The sequence below is a fragment of the Primulina tabacum genome, chromosome 5 (assembly GCF_025594145.1).
Source record: "Primulina tabacum isolate GXHZ01 chromosome 5, ASM2559414v2, whole genome shotgun sequence".
Taxonomy (NCBI): Eukaryota; Viridiplantae; Streptophyta; class Magnoliopsida; order Lamiales; family Gesneriaceae; genus Primulina; species Primulina tabacum.
In genome coordinates this window covers 43,109,881-43,118,445 of record NC_134554.1, presented here as the reverse complement: position 1 = coordinate 43,118,445, position 8,565 = coordinate 43,109,881, and positions in this window count along the sequence as shown.

The following is an 8,565-nucleotide window of genomic DNA, read 5'->3' as shown; positions in this document are numbered from 1 at the left end:
CAAGATTAAAAAAGTCAATTTTACAACAGAATATTGTTATTTTTATTTAAGAATTATCTCATATGTTATAGACATATTTCATTTAATAATTTTAATAGAAATATAAAAATTAAATATATTGATTATATTATATAAATAATTTTAATAAATTTTCAAATGTTAACACTTATTAATTTTAATAATTAATTATGTTAAGATCATTAATGTATTTAGAGGAGGTGGATAAACATTTTTTTAAGATTTTTCTTAGCGGTCTTGATAGTGTTAGCTATGCAAGACCTGTTTTTTTCAATTCTAAGAAAATGTTGGGACTAAAAAATAATACGGAAGAACGGTTCGATGATTCTTTTAATTATTGTATACTTAAATGTAGATAGTCAACAAAAATAAAGTAAATGTGATAGAGTAAATGACACAGAATATATGGAAGTTTGAAGACATAAATTCCTCTACTTTTCTCATTCTTCCACTTATGAGAGAATTCAATATAAGACTTTGGTTTCACAAATCCTTTGTAACAACGCGCTTTAATCTTAGGTCTTATCCGCTGCCTAAGTTGAAACTCTTAGTAACTTTTACAGCGGTTGAGACTTTCTGTCAAACAACCAAAACACCATAAATATAACAAAGAATGAATCCTAAAATTCAAAATATTTGCAACTCCTCAATCTGTCTCTAGAAGAAAACAGTTGAGTAGTAATTTTCAAGCTACGAGTGATCCTTGTAGATTTAAAAATATCTTGAAGAAAGAGCTGGTGAGCAATATATGATATATATGAGACGTATGCTTAGAAAGTTTTTGAGTATGCATGCAAGCCTTCTTTTTTAATTTGTTGCTTCAAATGTTTTTTTTTCTTTTTTTTATCTTGTGCTTGCTCGAATTCTCAATATATAGTACTGGAGTCATTTTTCTCATTCAAAGACTCTTTGTGCTGTAGTCCGACAATATGGACACATCAATGTCACATGCTACAACTTTCATTAAATGCTCTTTAATGTTTTTCCTACTTTTGTGCTTTTAAAATTTCACTTTTATAAAAGTTGTCAGACAACGAACTGATATAAAACCTTATGTCAGATGAGAGTTGGAAGGATATGTGCAATATTTATATTTTAAGCTATCGACTGGTGATGTTGACTTTCACAAATATCCTTAACTCTGTTCGGTCGAGAGTTATTTAGTATATCTCTGAGTGGTCCGGTGGAGTGATAGATTATTCTAGTGTAAATGGTTGAGTAGCTTTATCGATAGAGATACTAAATTTCTTGCGATCGTTTAACCAACTTTTGAAAAACAGTAGTGTGTTGTTCTTTGTCTTTGGCAGAACGGTCGAGTATCTGAATACACGAATAGTGTCAGCTTGTTCTAATACAATGAATTATTATTTATTATCATCAAAACTAACGGATTGTAAAACTGTCCCTTTTTGGTGATGATAGAACCTAAGTTCTAGAAATATTATTGTGCCAAAAATGAATTTTATTGAGGAAATGAATTTCATTATTACAAAAATAAATACTAATGCACCTAAGAGCATTAATTTAATTCATGTGCTCCCTTATGAACCAAGAACTACCACAACCTGAGCATCCATTTTTTTCTCAGAGAAACTTTGTTCTTTTTCATGTGTTATTTTGTTGCTCTATATGTTACTTTTTTTCTGGCATCTTCCAGCCTTCGTTTGGCCTCTATCTTTATTCTTTGCCGATTTTTCTTCTTTTTGCATCACCCATTTGTACAAAATCATGTATTTCTTGGATTTGGGTGTCGATGGTAGCTTGAATACCATCAATGTGAGCATTAGTCCTCTGCTCACTTTGTGTAATTTGACCAGATAAAGTGACTAATGCTTCATTATAGGATATTTTGGAATATGGAAACTCGATCATGTTTAAGAGAATATCTCTCAAAAGATCGAAAATATTTTTTGATTGATGGATTGGTGGAGATTGGATATACCATGATCAGAAGCAAGCAGACGAGCATCAAAAATCCACCATATGACTCTGAACTTTCTCAATATGATAAGACTTCTACAAAATGATCATCAGCCTCAATCTAATATTTCTTTATGGGAGATCCGGTGTCATATTAGTGGTCCGACTAGTTGACATCCTCTTCAGTATTTGCCTCCTCATGCACCATATGATCAACTCTAGTTGCACCTTCACAACTGAGGATAATGGAGGAGAAATCCTTTGAACATCGGTGACAACCAGTTGAGATGAGAGAACAGGAGAATATTGATGTTGAATTGTGTTGCGACTTTGATTGTTGCACTCCCAAGAGCAAGTTGTTCACAAGTAGTATAATTCGGTGAGTTCGAATATCGTATCCACGAGGAAGCTAAGGTAATTACAAGTCCATTACAATGTCTTTTTATTTAATTTTTCTTTTAGTTGTTTGAATATTTAATTGGTAATTTTTAATTGTTCAAATTTTAATTTAAGTAGTTGAGATTAAATGATCCACTCTTGGTATTTTAATAAAGTTAATATTAACGAACATTATTGAAATCAACTTAATAAAATGGTTCCAATATATTAAATAATCATATTTATATTATGTTATATATTATTATCTTATAAGTATATAATATATACCAAAACTTATAAATGTGTCAAAGTATTTATTGTGCTATATATATTTGTAAACACTAAATCAAGGTTCCCACTTTAAATGGTTGGTAAAACCAAACAAACATTTAAATGGTTCCAAGAATTTAATATTATAATATATTCATATATAATAAATCAAGGCATCCACTTTAAATGGTTGGTAACACCAAACTAACATTTAAATGGTTCCAAGAATTTAGTGTAACATATAGCAACAATAAATCAAAACCCCCACTTATAAGTATGGTATAAAAATGCTTAAAGAAATAAATATAACATAAACAATAAATAATGATTAAATAATATAAAACATAGATTCTTACCTTTTAGTAACTTTATTATCATGCCAAGAGTTTCACCTTTTCATCTCAACTTTAGGAAGTTAACTATTCATTATTCAAAGTGTAAAACTTTGAATATGAAATTAACATGCTAATTATATTTAAATGAAGAAATAAAGGAAAAATATAGAGAGAAATATTATGAACTCAAAGGTTTGTTCATAGAATGAGGGATATCTCAATTCATTACAATGCACCCTTATTTATAGCCCAATTTGGGGAGACAACCACAAATAAAATATTATTTTTTTACACATAAGTCTTCATTGATGTTCCAAGATATTATATTATATTACACATCACTTTTGAAAATCTTCTTCTCCAAATTTGCTTCTTCGCATAAAAAGAAACATGTGGATAATTGAGTTGTCTAGTTGTGGTATTTTTTTCAAACCATTTGACCAAGTAATTTGAGAGATATGGTCAAAATACTAGAGCATGGTAAAACTGTCACTCCTTTGATAACTTTATTTGTTGCTTAATTTGATCCCAATTTTGAGAGGATTTTTATCTCATGCTTGCCACCAATATTGTAGATATTAACATCAACTTTCTACAGGTCCAAGAATCATCTTAATCCCATTTGCAACGCCAAGTTTATTCTTGTTTTATCGAACCTGTAAAAAATAGTAAAAACTTGTAATTACACAACAACTTATATTTTATACAATTTATTATAAAACATATAATATTTAAACATTTAATAAAACAAAAACTATATATTTATATTATAAAACATTTAATTAATGTACAATTTTTATGTTTATCACACCTCCCAACCAGCTTATTGCTAGTCCCTAGCAATTTAAGCGTTAATAGCAATACAAAACATATTGATTAATTTAAATAGAAATGTAATCAAAACTATCTAAGTGTTTAAATTAAATTTCAAAATTGTCAAAGTTATATCAAGATCATAATAATTACAGAATGCAAACAGACAAACGAGCCAAATTAATCAAAAGATAGAAAATCCATTGATTCAAAATCTAGTTGTTCTTATTATATATTTTTTCCTGATTTTTTTTTCTTTTTTTTTTTTTTTGCATAACATCATGGAATCAGGCTAAGTTTATGCTTCTTGACCACATATTTATTTAATTTGTACAATAAATTTCTCTCTCTTTTTTGTTTTTTGTTTTTTTTTATTTTTTTTATTTTTTATGAGAGATATATGGGTCGTAGCATATAACTTAAAAATTACATAGATCTTCAATATCTTTCTTTTTGTATTTTTCTCCCTTTTTTTTTCAGGAAATATCATTTTTTTTCCTTCAAAATAAGAACTCAAGATCTAAACAATAGATAGTCTCTCTCATGATCAATAAAGGCTCGAAAGCTGTTTTCTCAGTCCTCTCCACTCACTCACAAAATATGTGTGAGTTTAAAATTATAGGCACTCTTATAAGGTATATCTTGGGCTATATACTTTAATACCTGATTTTATCACAATGGTTAATCACTCAAAAAGATTTCATAAATCATATTTTTATATTGATCAGAATATTAAAATTGACTTTTTTTCAAATAAAAATTTAAACATTCTTAAATAGATTAATGCATGTTCTAATTTAAATCTTTCAAACATGTAATGTATGACATTTTTGCAAAAATTACTAAGATACAAACAATAAATATGATTTTATTTTAAAATAATATATATTATTTTTTTTTATTTTTATTTTTTTTATAAGTTTGTTCTCCCCCCAATCAGAATATGACATTGTCCCTAATGTCAAAATAACTATTAATAAAGAGTACATAATGAAAGAGATATCACCTGGAATTTTATTGAAGATAACAAACTAAAACAAACGCAAACCAATCCACGACTTTTGAATCAATGATCCAACTTCCTTTTCTTACTGCTTGATTGTGACCAATTGATCTTTGTTATCATCAAATCAGGCTTATGAACAAAAGCTTCCAAATCATCAATTAATTGGTCGGCAGTCGAAGCACAGATGAGCATCCGTCGTGAATTTTCTAAAATGAAATTAATTTTCCTCTGGTTTTACGTCCAGAAACGGCTTCAACGCCTTCTATGAGTCGAGGATATGCTTCCCATCTAATTTTCTTATAAATTGGCAAACAGGGTCTTTTTTAGTCGGATTCCCAAGACTATGACACTCATCTTGGAATTGTTTCCATAAACGGAGAAGTTCAATATGCACATGTCCACTAGAATGCGTCTCAAGAGTCAATAAGATGTTATCTAAAGACTCCTTACTCAGCCCATTCTTAATGAAACCAATTTTATCTTCTCTGTTATTGGAAACACATCCCAAAGATCTGCATCATTTGTCACAAGTCTATCTTGCACACTTATGACAAACCCCTAAACTTTTGGCCCTTCGTTTTTTCGCATAAGTGCTTTTTTCTAATCCAGGCAAATACCGAATGAGCAATGATTGTGGAACTTCTCCTCCAAATCGGACCTTAGCTTCTATTACAAGACGAATATCTTCTGGAATTCTTTTTTGCATTAGCAATCTCAATCTTTCACACCTTCCTGCATAAATTTTTCTTAGAATATTTTCAAAAATAGAGGAAAAATATTTACAAATTTTTGAGAGAATTTCATCCATTTTGAAAAGAAAAGAAATGATTTTTTTTATTTTTGTATCAGCAATTGTGGGAAACTGATTTAACCGACTATGAGAGTCACGGAGTACCGTTATCCGCCATTTAACCGGGAAAATAAAAATATTAAGAAAACCTGAAATAAAAACAAACAAACTTAAATGCAACACAAAAAAAAATCAAGGATCAGAAAGGGAAATAAACTCTTCTTGAAAGATTTCATTTTCTAAAAATGGTTTAAGCCTTTGTCCATTTACTTTAAAAATATCACTATTTTTAGGATTTTCAATATCCATAGCTCCATAAGTATACACATGCTTTACAACATATGGGCCTGTCCATCTTGATCGTAATTTTCCTGGGAATATGCGAAGTCGAGAATTATAAAGCAAAACTTTTTTATCAATCTCAAAAGATTTTCTAAGAATTGTTTTATCATGAAATGATTGGATTTTTGCTTTATAAATCCTTGAATTCTCATACGTGTCATTTCTGAGTTCATCAAGTTCATTAAGTTGCAATTTACGCAATTTGTTGGCATCATCCATGCTTGAATTTAAAGTTTTGATCGCCCAATAAGCTTTATGTTCCAATTCCACAGGCAAATGACATTGTTTTCCATAAACCAACCTATAGGGAGACATATTCAATGATGTTTTAAAAGCTGTTCGATATGCCCAAAATGCATCATTAAGTCGCAGAGACCAATCTTTTCTATTTGAGTTAACCGTTTTTTCCAAAATTTGCTTTATCTCCCTATTAGCTAATTCAACTTGTCCATTTGTTTGAGGATGATAAGGAGTAGTTACTTTATGAGTAATACCATATTTTTTCATTAAATAAGCAAATGGTTTATTAACAAAGTGAGTTCCCCCATCACTTATCATGGCTCGAGGAATTCCAAATCTACTAAAAATATTTTCTTTTAAAAATTTGATGACGATTTTATGATCATTTTTTCGACATGGAATTGCCTCTATCCATTTGGAAACATAATCAACTGCAACTAAAATATACAAGTATCCAAACGACGATGGAAAAGGTCCCATAAAATCAATTCCCCAACAGTCAAAGATTTCAATTTCAATGATAGGATTCAAAGGCATCATGTTTCTTTTTGAAATCGCACCCAATTTTTGACAATTTTCACAGATCTTGCAGATTTCGTGGGTGTCTTTAAACAAAGTGGGCCAATAAAATCCACACTGCAAGATTTTTGCAGCCGTTTTCTTTGAAGAAAAATGTCCTCCGCATGCTTCTGAATGACAAAATTTAATGACACTACTTACCTCATTGTCGGGTATGCAACGTCGAAAAATTTGATCTGGACAATACTTGAACAGATACGGATCATCCCAATAAAAGTTTTTTACCTCATTCAAAAATTTTCTTTTATCTTGGGAACTCCATTGCGGTGGCATTTTTCCTGTCACAAGAAAATTTACTATGTTAGCAAACCAAGGTGTAGTAGTAACTGAAAATAGATGTTCATCAGGAAAATTATCGTTAATTGGTGTCATTTCACAAGATGATCTTGTTACTAGTCTCGATAAATGATCGGCTACGACATTCTCGGTTCTTTTTTTATCTTTGATCACAATGTCAAATTCTTGGAGTAACAAAATCCATCGTATCAGTCGTGGCTTTGCATCCTGCTTGGTCAACAAATATCTAATAGCAGAATGATCAGTAAACACAATAGTCGTTGATCCAATCAAATAAGAACGAAATTTATCTAATGCAAATATTACAGCAAGTAGTTCTTTTTCAGTTGTGGAGTAATTCATTTGAGCATTGTTTAAAGTTCTACTTGCATAATATATCACATAAAGCTTACCGTTTCTTCTTTGACCCAGTACTGCACCGACTGCATAATCACTCGCATCGCACATGATTTCAAATGGTAAAGACCAATCAGGAGGTTGCATGATAGGAGCTGATGTTAAATGTCGAATAATTTTATCAAAAGCATTTTGACATTCTTGAGTCCACTCAAATGCAGTGTCTTTTGTTAAGAGGTTACAAATGGGTTTATAGATTAAACTAAAGTCCTTTATAAACCTCCTATAAAATCCAGCATGTCCCAAAAATGAGCGAATTTCTTTAATGGTTTTTGGAGGGGATAAATTGGCAATGACATCAACTTTTGCTTTATCAACTTCAATTCCATGAGATGACACGACATGTCCCAAAACAATTCCAGAAGTAATCATGTAATGACATTTTTCCCAATTTAAAATAAGACCTTTTTCCTCGCATCTTTTTAAAACTTTTTTCAAATTTTCAAGACAATTATCAAATATATTCCCAAAGACAGTTAAATCATCCATGAAAATTTCCAAACAATTTTCAACCATGTCGCAAAAAATGCTTAGCATACATCTTTGAAATGTTGCTGGGGCATTGCACACTACTACAAAAACTGTTGTAACTGAGGGTGTTGTTGAAAGTGTCTTCAACGACAACGGTTTTAAACCGTTGTCTTTTATACCGACGACAACGGTTTTGCAACGGTGTTAAACCGTTGTATTTTCTACCTACAACAACGGTTTTGCAAGGGTTTTAAACCGTTGTCTTTTATACCAACTACAACGGTTTTGCAACGGATTTAAACCGTTGTATTATCTACCAACGACAACAGTTTCGCAACAGTTTTAAACCGTTGTTATCTAGCACTATTGACGATAGTTTTGCAACGGTTTTAATCTGTTGTCATAATATATGAACAACCACAGTTTCACCACTTTTGAGACCGTTGTTTTTTGTAGCAACGACAACAGTTTTGCAACGCCTAAAAATCGTAGTGTTTTGTTGAATTTACAACAATTCAAAATCGTTGTCTTTATATTTTCTTCAATAGAATTCAAAACTGTTGTCGTTAATAATTTTTTTCATTAGGTAAAAATTTTGTATTAAATTTCTTTTAATTTACAATATAGATATAATAATAATTAAACCAAAAATAACAATCAAAAATAAAATATTTACCCCATTAAATCCGTGACTATGTTTTGTTCAAAAT